Source organism: Bubalus kerabau, chromosome 17, assembly GCF_029407905.1.
Source record: "Bubalus kerabau isolate K-KA32 ecotype Philippines breed swamp buffalo chromosome 17, PCC_UOA_SB_1v2, whole genome shotgun sequence".
Classification (NCBI taxonomy): domain Eukaryota; kingdom Metazoa; phylum Chordata; class Mammalia; order Artiodactyla; family Bovidae; genus Bubalus; species Bubalus kerabau.
The window spans coordinates 27,876,628-27,888,866 of NC_073640.1; the positions used below are offsets into that span (position 1 = coordinate 27,876,628).

The window sequence follows — 12,239 nt, forward strand, 5'->3', positions numbered from 1 at the left end:
GGGACCTGCAGCCTCTCCCCTCGGGCTTGCTGTTTTCATGCTTTCCCCACAAATCACCCCTGGTCACCCATGCTCTCACTCATCTCACGGAAAGAGTCAGAGGAGCCTCCTTCCTCCTGGGTTAAAATTGACTTCAAAAGTTAGGAAGGGCTTTCCCTTCTGCCAAAGATAAACAAAGCCGAACACTAGGTGACGTGGTAACAGATTTGATTCAGTTACACCCCTGCTCTAGGGAAAAGATCCATCGTGAACTGAATCCAATCCCTGAAATGAAAGCCTGGAGCTTATTTAAGGAGCGGGTGGGAGTGGGGTGGGGTGGGGTGGATTGTCCATGTGACTGGACCACCTGGATTTGTTAGCTGGCATTTATCTGGAGAAGAAACAAACTTCTGTCTTTATGACAGGAGGCAGTGGTGTAGAATCAAGGTTCCCACTGAACTTAGGCCTTTATCTTTTCACAGGGACTGGAGGACAGAGCAAGAATTATCCCCTGCATGTTTGTTTTTCATAGAGATGGCTCTCAGGTCCTGGAGGAAACAGCTTTGGGTGGTAGATTTACATGTAAAGGGACAAAGAAAAGATTTATAATTACAAGAGTTCTAAAGTAACTGCTCTAAGAGGGAGTTCAGGGACCTACCTGCCTATCACCAGGCTTTGGCGGAAACAAACAGTAAAATCTCCTGGCAGCCCAGAGCTCTTGAAGGGGGCCTGCGGTCATCCTGGGGACATGGCCTTAAGCCTTCTTTAGCTGTCCTGGAGTTTGGTCTAGTCTCTTAGGGCTGAGCTTTAATGGAGTTGTAGTTCTGCGGTTCTTCAGAATGATTTCAGAGGTTATACCAAAGGACCAAAGTCATAATGGCAGGATTTGGGGCTTTCTCAGTTATCTGACTAGCAAATCTGCCTGTAAAGCCCCTGGGTCGGAAAGATCCCCTGGAGAAGGGAATGGTTACCCACTCCAGTATTCTTGCCTGGAGAATTCCACAAACAGAGGAGCCTGTTGGGCTACAGTCGATGGGGTTGCAAAGAGTCAGACATGACTGAGCTACTAACACTTTCACTTTTTTTTTACAGTTATCTGACACAGGTGGGGTATTTGTGGGATCCGTGTCATCTGCCCCAGAGCCCTTCGCTTCAACCCTAGGCTGGCCGAAATCTTCCCTCTCTGTCTGGACCACTCTGGGGACTCTAATTGTTTGTCTGTGTGTGTGTCTACACACACACACACACACACACACACATACACACACACACAGATATACACACACACACACAAGGACTAGGACAGCTTCCCTTAACAATTACATTATCCTCTTTACACTCCTTGGTCTCTGGATATGAAAGTCCATTTGAGTCCGAAACTCATCAAAAATGCATGACAAAGTGACCTTCAGCCTCCATTTAGTTTGGTCTGTTGGTCACTTTGGTTTTTCCTGCTATTTCCTGATGATTTCACAATTGCTTAACCTTTGTTTTAACAGCTCATGGGCTTCCCACTCACTGCAGGCAAGATGGACCAGGAGATGGCCACGTCACTCGTGTGGAAGTCCTACCCCATCCTTGTAAGACTCTAGAAATCACAGAAACTGGCTGAGCACCAAAGAGGGGTAGGGGCTTGTTTCCAATTTCCGAGCATCTGATGGCAAAATGAAGACTGGGGCTAGGGGTCGGGGGGATTCAGCTCCTATTTTTCTGCCTTTCCACCTCACCACCAGGGGTGGGCAGGAGTGGTGGCATGGGGCCTGAGAAGTTCACCATTAATGCAAGCTTTCCTCCCTGGCTGGGGAAGCCAGGGCTGTTCACTAGGGCTTGGTGGTCACTTTAACGTTTGATCTATTTCAGAACATCCCTGAGGAACTGGCTCCAGTGGCCACTGACAAGTATTTAGGAGGGACACATGACCCTGTCCAAAAGAAAGACCTGCTCCTGGACTTGATTGCAGATGGGTTGTTTGGTGTCCCGTCTGTGAACACAGCCTGCCACCACAGAGGTGAGTCTTCGACATTGGACAGGAGAGGGACCCTGACCCCACCAGCGTCACACTGTATTCTGTCTTAACCCTCAGCACAGAAAGGTATAAGAAAACTTCAAGATACATTCCATATAGCCAGGGGTGGGGCACTGTCCTATTTTGATTTCCACCAGAAGCAGACTCTGAGAAAAGGATCTAAATGCAGGTAGTATATTTGGAGGTGATCCCAGATAACACTGGTAGAGGAGTGGAGAAGTGACATGAATGGACAAGGAAGTCAGTCTACACTGTGCTGTCAAGCGAGTATCCAGCATGGACACCTGGGGCTGGGGAATCACTGGGAAATCAGCAGAAGATATGGCTCAGGGTTTTCCCCAGTCAGTGGCAAGAGAGCTGGGGTATTTATCCTCCAGCTTTGATGAGTCATCAGTTGAAGGCTGTTCCCAAGGGCAGTTAATTCCCTGGTGCTTTAAGCTGCTGCACATGTGGGCAGAGTGGTCTCTGGCTGTCGAAGACTTCAGGCAAAGAGCTACAGATGCAGGAGGTGGAGCTCTGGCCAGTGTGCCCAGAAGCAGGGGACATGGGGAGACACCAACAGTCTCTGCCCTGGGGTCCCTCACCTGAATTACAGTAGTCTGTGGGGCCACAGGGCAAATATTGGAGGTTTTGTCTTAGAAGCCTTCCAAGGTCAGAGATAGCTTCAGACTAGTTTGTTAACCAGTGGAGCTGAGATAGCATGAGGCCAAGTGTTGGATCAGGAATGTTGTCTGGGATGAAGAAAACCCAAAGGACTGAGCAGAGGGAGGTATGGGGCAAGTGGTCTGGAGAATGTTGATGTCTGCAGCTGGCCTTGTTCCATGCCAGTGTGTGCTGGGTCTATCGCAGGACCTTTTAGCATATCCCAAGACTGTGTGTGAGGGGGCCCTAGGGGCATGAGGCCAAGGATGGAGGAGCTCACCTGGACAGGAGGTATCCTTTTGGAGTGCCTTGCTGAGGTCCTCACAGGACCCTCCCTTTCCAGGAGCTATCTCTCACCTATTCTGCAAGGCAGGACGTGGTTCTCTGACCCAGATCACTCTTTCTAACCATGCTAGAAGGGTTTTAGAATTTGGGACTCTATAAGCATAATAAAAAGTAGCTACAGCTGACCTACCAGGTCCCCCCAGTTCAATACAGTCATGGATAGGTTCTGGTTACCCTTCCTCCTCCCTAGGGTCTTGATGAAGCTCTTCAGCCAGGGGCGGCCTGGGGTCAGAGCTGTGCTTTCACAAAGTGGTCTTGTCTCTCCATACATGTGGTTTCCTCTGCTTCATTGTCTGTTGACCCAGTCATCTTGGGTGAGTCAGGATGTGTCGGACCACCATCAGAGTCATTTTTGCTTGGAATTGCCAGACTTCATTAACATTATGCTTTTCTTTTTTTAACTTTTTGTACTTGTCTTAAGTCTTTTTTTATACAGAAGAGAACTTATTCTGAATATAAAAATTAACATCTTATAGTTGTAGAACATTTTGAAAATATGGAAACACATAAAGAAGAAACTAGAAATTTCTAGTTTCTAGTCAAATTTCTAGTCAAAGCTAGCTCTAACCTTGGAAGCCTTCAAAATTCATAGAAATATCAGCTATAAATTTTTGACATATTTTCTTCATTAATCTTCCCATGACTTACATATAATTTAAATATTAATTTTATATTGTGTTTTTTTCATGGAATCCTATATGGTAAGCATTTCCTCAATGTCAATGAAAACTCATAAAAAACATCCATTATCTCATGGAATAATACATTAAAATTTACTTTAGTATTCCTGTCCTACTGGATATTGAGGCAGGCTGACCATACTTTGATGCTGTAAAATATTATGCTCAGCCTGATGTGCATATATCTTTAACGAAATCTCTGATGATATTTTTTTTAGATTTGGTTACTAAAGGTTTAATTACTAGGCTAGCTTGTAGGACCATTTTAAAGTTCTTGATACATATTGTGAAATTGCTTCCAGTATATAAGAATGAGTATTTCTTAATTCTCTCTGTTAAGATACTCAGATTAAAAAATAAAAATAATGCTGCCAATTTCATAAGCCCCTCCTTACCAAATAGAGAAAAAAGAACATCACACTGTTTAAATTTGTGTATTTTTTATTGCTAGCTCTTTCCTTCCCTCTGCTTTTCTTATTGTTCCCAAATGTTACTATTCAAACCTGTGCCCTACTTATTCTTTTGAAGACTTGTGTTGTGGTTGTAGGAATTTAATAAATCTCAGAAGTTTAAGCCAGAAATGTTAAAAAGAAAAAAATGAACAAAAATATCTTTTGGGCAATATGCTCCCAAAAATAATTTCTCCCATTCATGAAAGTTCTTTCCCCTATGGCTGGATCATGAGTTCTTTCTAAAACTTTAAAATGGTGGAGCCAAGGTTAAAGCCCCTCCTTACAGCATTCTCTGCTTGACATTGAAGTAAAGTAAAGTCACTTAGTCGTGTCCAACTCTTTGCGACACCATGGACTGTAGCCTACCAGGCTCCTCTGTCCATGAGATTTTCCAGGCAAGAGTACTGGAGTGGGTTGCCATTTCCTTCTCCAGGGGATCTTCTTGACCCAGGGATCAAACCTGGGTCTCCAGCATTGCAGACAGATACTTTATCATCTGAACCACCAGGGAAGCCCACAGCCTTGAAGCAACTGTTTAATAAGTGGCTTGTGGGACCACAGAGGATTGCTTCTTCCAAAAACCACCTCTTGCTAAACCAAAGTGCAAAGGTGGGAGATGAGGGAGGCAATTAAACAAATTATTTTACGTCCTCCTGTTGGGATGGCATATATTGTTAAACTACTTTGTTGGGAAATTTTAATGACATGAAGCAATTATTATGGGCATATGTAATAACACGTAATTATCAATAGTATCATAATTTTATATGCATAAGTGGAATAAGTTCTGAAATATTAACAGAGCACTCTGCACTCTGAGCAGTGCGATTATAAGTGATCATTTTGTTCATTTTCCTTTCTTTTTTTTTTTTTGGCATTTTCCAAATGTGATAGTATCCCCAAGGCGGGGAGGGGGTGTTGTGATATCTCCCCACCAGTCTGCCTTGGGGCCTGGCCCTTCCCCATTACAGTCACTGGCTGTGGCATAACGATCAGTGCAAAGCACAGAGCTCCCCAGGTGGGGGGCCCACGAGTTATCCCTGAAGGAACAAGATGAGCATCTCTGCTGAAGCATCAGCAGGAAAACTGACTCTTCTTGGGGCTTCGAGAAGGGGTGGAGAGAGGGGAGAGGAGGGGAGGCGAGGAGAGAGGCCAGGAGAGAGGGACTGTCCCCCTCCTCAGCCCCTTCTCCGTTCTGCCACTGCTGCACACTCCCTGAGCCACGCAGGAATCAAGACATGTGAGAGGACGGACAAAAAGGAAATACTGGATTGAGGTTTCCTGAGACACGGGGAGCAAATTTTCCCCTTTCTGCATAGGTTTGTATTTAAATCCACACTTTCAGGCTCACAACTTGAATTTACTTCACTCTTCTTGGAATACATGTGAAAATCACTGGAAAGGTTCAAAAATGGACATAATGGAAGACACCTGTCAGGCTGCAGGTATTCTCAAAGGAAATGAAGACTAGCCTGTCAGCAATGAAATACAATAAAGTGTGCATGTATGGACATCCTTGTGCATGGATGATCAAAAGGGGCTTATGTGAACTGACCCAGTGCCCCTATATTTATTTAGAATGGAGCTACTCAAGGTTTCAACATTCATTCATTCACTCTTCACTTACTCATTCAATAAATACCCAGCTCAAATCCTTTTCCACCTCTACCAACTACGCACCCTTAAACAAGTGATGAAATTTTTCCGAAATTTTTCATGTGCTCATAACCAGGGGCTTCCTGTAGGAACACACAAGGTTGGCACACGGTTGGTTCTCACAGTGGGCAGCTGCTATTAATACTGTTGTTATTCACTCAGGACTAGGCGTGCCCCCAATTTCCTGGTTGCTCACAGCCCCCTGGAGAACTTGATACCATCAGGTGTGCGTCTGCTGAAATGAACCGTGTATGAATCCATGTTTTCCAGATGCTGGAGTCCCGACCTACATGTACGAGTTTCAGTATCACCCAAGATTCTCATCAGAGCTGAAATCCAAGACAGTGATAGGGGACCACGGGGATGAACTCTCCTCTGTCTTCGGGGTTCCAGTTTTGCAAGGTGATGGCCCTTTGGTGACTATAAACTTGGAGTTAGGAGATCTGGGTTCAAGTTTATTTGGTGACCTTGGGCAGGTTCCTCCTTCTCTCCAGGTCTTAGTTTCCTGAATTCACCATAACAGGGTGGAAGGACAAAGGTCCCAACCATCCTTTTGCTCTAATGAACCCGATGGAGAATGTGAATCCTTGTGCCCTCACCCTGGTCACTGTAAGAATCCAGACTGGGCATCAGCAAGACGGGAGCTGGGCCACCCGCAGGGCCCTGCTCAGGGCTAGAAGGCCACCACTCACTCTGCCCTCACAAGAACACATCAGAATGTGCGTGAGGGTAAAGTTAGAGCTGTTATTAACCTTGAATCAGGACTAACATGTATGTCTCTCTATCCAATCATCTATCTGTCTAAAACTCATATCTTTTAATATCATAGTATATCTAGGTGTGTAATATTAAAAAAAATAAAATCTTTTCACAGATGTCTTCAATGCCTTAACCATTAGCGGTTATAGACAAATTGTGTGTGGCACATCACAGAACTGCTCATTACACACAATGCCTCCGAGCATTTCCTGCTTGGGTGACTTTTGCGGGATCTTGGAGCTCGGTTATTTTCCGGATTCTGTGAAAATGTGTGTGGATCAAGGACACCGAGAAAAGACCCAAAGGAGAGCATCCTGGGAGTGGGGTTACTCTAGCAGCAGCCCTGGGGTGTGTCCCTGAAACACTGAAGGCGGAAAGGCAGTCGCGTGGGCACAGAAGACAAGGCAGTCAGCTTATGGATCGACTGCAGCCCTTCACTGAGCCCAGTCTCAGTCAGTAACTGTCAAGTTTAAAGTCCACTTGTGTTACCCAAGATCTTCTAAAAATGCAGGCTTAGACTCAGTAGGTCTGGAGTAAGGCCCCCATTTCTGAATTTATTAACCATTTCTCAAGTTCTGCTACTGCCCATGAATCACTCTTTGAGCAGCATTGGCTTTGTCCCCTCCCCACAGATGGTGCCTCAGAAGAAGAGATCAACCTCAGCAAGATGGTGATGAAATTTTGGGCCAACTTTGCTCGGAATGGGTGAGCTGCTGGCAGACATGGAGTGGGGTTGGGCGTGTCTGTGGGGTGGGGGGAGCTTCCAGTGTGTGATGGTCAAACGCCCCGCCCTGTGACCTCTGAGGTGAGAGCTCCCCATGATAGATTGGCTGCCCAGGACATGGTCAGCCTCCTATCTCTGGAGGCATATGAGCCTTTGGCAGAAATGAAGCCAGGGGGTCCCTGACAATCTCAGAGGTCCAAGACCACACAGCAGCTTTGGGGAATTTCTGTTTGATTTTGTTCTAGGAACCCCAATGGGAAGGGGCTTCCCCACTGGCCAGCGTATGACCAGAAAGAAGGGTACCTTCAGATTGGTGTCAACACTCGGGCAGCCAAGAAGCTGAAAAGTGAGAAAGTGGCTTTCTGTCCCAGGAGGCAACAAAGAAGGCACCACAGTCAAAACATGTTGAGCTGTAAACGGGGGGTTTCTCTAGAAATGTTTATGTGCCAAAGAGGCGTCTTATTTTGGAGGCTGAGGAATTATTTAATGGGAGTGGCAGAGGTCAGGGAGGGGGAGTTTCTGTTTCTGTGGCCTCAATTTGGAAATAAACGTTCTTTTGGGGACCAAGTCAATGTCTTTGTCTTGCACTGGAATAAAGTCATCCTCCTCAGTGAGAGAAGGATGAAGGCAGTGGGCACCATCGGCAGGAAGGTGCTCTGGCCGTTCTGGCTTGACCTCTGGACATGCAGAGTGGGGCGGGCTGGGCCATAGGAGGTGCTGAGGGGGCCGCTGCATCGCTCCATGTCTCAGGGCCATCCACAACGCCAATGAGAGGATGTGGGGGACCAGAGTGCCGTGTCCCCCTCCTCCATGCGGAGCTACCTGTAGAGATGAAGGCGACACAGACTGAGGATGTCCTGGAGTGGGAAAGAGGGGGACGGGGCATGGCGACGTGGCGTGGCTGCCTGGCCCTTACTGGCCCTCTCACAGGTCTACAGTGCTTTCTTCAACTTACATATTATCCTTCCAGGCCCCTCCCTGGGGCCATCTCTTCCAACAACTCATGTGAACCCTCTCTGCGGTCTGAACCACATCAGATCCAAGCAGTGACCACCCTGAAGTGAGTCCCAGGAGTATCACCTGAAAACTGTCTCTTTCAGATTTCCTGGGGTGACTTCTGTCTTCTCCTGGGATGTAGAAATCTCTAAGAAAGTTACGGCCACACTTTCTGCAGGAAAAATCTGGATTATTCCCAGTTTCATGACTTTTTCTGATTCATTTCAAAGAGATTGCAGGGCAATTACCCTGAAGTCTGAAGGAAGATGAGCACTGTGGAAGAGAGATGGGACCATGAACACTGACTGACTGCTGACAGGTGGAAGATGGAGTCACTGTGTGTGTGAGTAGAGTGACTTAAAATGAGAATCAAGTGTTAAAGGCCAACTGTGAGCGAGTATGGGAGTATACAGTCCTCAGAAATGAAGGACCCACAGGGGTGTTACTCATTGCAGGCCCTTCTCCCTGGACCTCTTTCAGGGAGCTTTGAGAAATACTGGTAACAGGTGGTAAGATCAGAGAAAGCCTGTCCTAGGAGGACAGGCTAGAAGCCCTGCTCAGACACTTCTTCCCCTAAGAAATGAAATCTCTCAACCACTGGGAAAAGGCAGCAAACCCATCCCCCTTTGGGCCCTGGGGAAGACCTACTGAAGCTGAGGGAAAGGAAAATTTTAGGTTGAAAGCTGGATACATTTTTTTTTTAATCAGCAACATAATTTAGCTATAGTTATCCAGAATTTTAAGTACTCCCCTTTCCAATGTTATCCAACGATCTCATCTTTTGAATTTGCAAGTGAGAATTATAGGTCAAAAAGGAATTGACTTTTACTGGGTGTCTGCTGCCACCTAGTGGTAATTTAGTTCATTGCAAGCTGCGGGAAATCCCAATTTAGTCTTAACTAGTCGGAGAAGCGGAGAAGGCAATGGCAACCCACTCCAGTACTCTTGCCTGGAAAATCCCATGGACAGAGGAGCCTGGTGGGCTGCAGTCCATGAGGTCGCTAAGAGTCGGACACGACTGGGCAACTTCACTTTCACTTTTCACTTTCATGCAATGGAGAAGGAAATGGCAACCCACTCCAGTGTTCTTGCCTGGAGAATCCCAGGAACAGGGGAGCCTGGTGGGCTGCCGTCTATGGGGTCGCACAGAGTTGGACACGACTGAAGCGACTTAGAAGCAGCAGCAGCAGCAGCAGTCGGAAACAGTGTCAGACTTTATTTTGGGGGGCTCCAAAATCACTGCAGATGGTGATTGCAGCCATGAAATTAAAAGACGCTTACTTAGAACTGGACATGGAACAACAGACTGGTTCCAAATAGGAAAAGGAGTTCGTCAAGGCTGTATATTGTCACCCTGTTTATTTAACTTATATGCAGAGTACATCATGAGAAACGCTGGACTGGAAGAAACACAAACTGGAATCAAGATTGCCGGGAGAAATATCAATAACCTCAGATATGCAGATGACACCACCCTTATGGCAGAAAGTGAAGAGTAACTCAAAAGCCTCTTGATGAAGGTGAAAGTGGAGAGTGAAAAAGTTGGCTTAAAGCTCAACATTCAGAAAACGAAGATCATGGCATCCGGTCCCACCACTTCATGGGAAATAGATGGGGAAACAGTGGAAACAGTGTCAGACTTTATTTTTTTGGGCTCCAAAATCACTGCAGATGGTGACTGCAGCCATGAAATTAAAAGACGCTTACTCCTTGGAAGGAAAGTTATGACCAACTTAGATAGCATATTCAAAAGCAGAGACATTACTTTGCCAACAAAAGTTCGTCTAGTCAAGGCTATGGTTTTTCCTGTGGTCATGTATGGATGTGGGAGTTGGACTGTGAAGAAGGCTGAGCACTGAAGAATTGATGCTTTGGAACTGTGGTGTTGGAGAAGACTCTTGAGAGTCCCTTGGACTGCAAAGAGATCCAACCAGTCCATTCAGAAGATCAGCCCTGGGATTTCTTTGGAAGGAATGATGCTAAAGCTGAAACTCCAGTACTTTGGCCACCTCATGCGAAGAGTTGACTCATTGGAAAAGACTCTGATGCTGGGAGGGATTGGGGGCAAGAGGAGAAGGGGACGACAGAGGATGAGATGGCTGGATGGCATCATTGACTCGATGGACATGAGTCTGAGTGAACTCCGGGAGTTGGTGATGGACAGGGAGGCCTGGCGTGCTGCGATTCATGGGGTCGCAAAGAGTCGGACACGACTGAAGGACTGAACTGAACTGAACTGAGTCAACCAACCAGCGCATCAAAAGGTTGAGACCATCAGACTTGCTTTGCTCAGATCCTAGAACGTGGTTCTAAGTTTACAGCTGACAGGCCCTTGAGTAAACACTTTGGAGTTAGCATGAGCTGATATACGTAGTGACCTCCCCTCCCCCCCATTTTTTCCCTAGGGTCTTAGTTTGAATTTTTAGGACCTTGACTTTGTCCCCAACTTCCCTGCTACTAAAAGCCCTATTCAGAATGCATTTATAAATTTATAGTCAAGGATGGTTGAATTCATCCTGTGAAGATGTTTTTGAGAATTTCATAGTACAATTGGAGATAATTATACGTATTTAGGATGCCCCAAACTGGGAACATCTTGTATTAAAGCACTGTTTTCCAAATTGTGTGACATTGGAAACATAGCAGTACAGCAGGCCCAAGGCAGGACCTTCCGGTGACTATTCGTAGCAAGGGGGCCCGGGGGCCTCAGCATCACAGTGCCAGCACCGTCGCTGTGGTGACACAGGACGCTGGCTGCCCTTGAGGGTGCTGAGTAGTCCAAGACTCAGTTTCCGGTCTTCTGCCACTTCCCTGTCCCTCTGGGCCCAGATAAAATGGTTGTTCAGAGCTCAGTCTTGGCCAGAAGCCACCCACAACTGTTATTAATATGAATCATATTTAATAGCAATAACAATGGTGTTTCAAGAGGCTTCAAGAGAATTCAGCTAGGATTTTGGTCTGTTCTTAACACAGCAGCCAGACTCATCCTGGTAGAACGTGTCATCCTCTGTTGCAAACCCTCCAATGGCTCAGCACTTCTCTGGGAGTAGAAACCAAAGTCCTTATGTTGGCTCACGAGGCCCTACATGACTCCCTCCCACTAGCTCCATTTGCCAAGTCCTGTACCTCGGGACCATCAGAAATGTTCTGCCTTGGACCCTTGTCATCTCTGGTCCTCTGCGCCTGTGATGCTCTGTCAGTGGACTCCCGCCCTCTTTTCTTTAAAATCTCAGCCCCTCCCCCTCAGAAACATACCCCTTCCCCTTTCCAGCTTTATTTTTTGCCTGAGCACCTGTCATTATCTATCCTCCCCTAACAGAAGGCACATTCCATGAGGGCAGGGACTTTATTACGGAAAAATCCTTGCTTTCTCCAGACATTAATGGGCAGAGTGTGCACATAAGAAATAAGTCAGACAAGCAAACTTGTGAATTAAAGGTCTCTCTCTTTGAAACCGGAGAAGGCAATGGCAACCCCCTCCAGTACTCTTGCCTGGAAAGTCCCATGGACGGAGGAGCCTGGTAGGCTGCAGTCCATGGGGTCGCTAAGAGTCAGACACGACTGAGCGACTTCACTTTCACTTTTCACTTTCATGCATTGGAGAAGGAAATGGCAACCCACTCCAGTGTTCTTGCGTGGAGAATCCCAGGGACGGGAGAGCCTGGCGGGCCACCATCTATGGGGTCGCATAGAGTCGGACACGAGTGAAGCGACTTAGCAGCAGCAGCAGCAGCTTTTTGAAACAGGGACATTATACGAAGGAAACCATTCTTAAGACTTCCCAGGTGGAGCTAGTGGTAAAGAATCTGCCTGCCAATGCAGGAGACGTAAGGTATGTGGGTTTGATCCCTGGGTCGGGAAGATCCCTTGGAGTAGGGAATAGCAACCCACTCTAGCAGTCTTGCCTGGAAAGTTCCACAGACAGAGGAGCCTGGCGGGTTCCTGTCCATGGGGTCCCAAAGAGTCGGGCACAACTGAGC

At 46.7% G+C, this 12,239-nt stretch overlaps 1 pseudogene; it reads left to right on the forward strand.

Annotated features, from left to right (window-relative positions):
• Nucleotides 1-7,679, forward strand: part of LOC129631224 (liver carboxylesterase-like) — a 28,301-nt pseudogene extending 20,622 nt beyond the window's left edge.
• The last annotated feature ends 4,560 nt before the right edge of the window (nucleotides 7,680-12,239 follow it).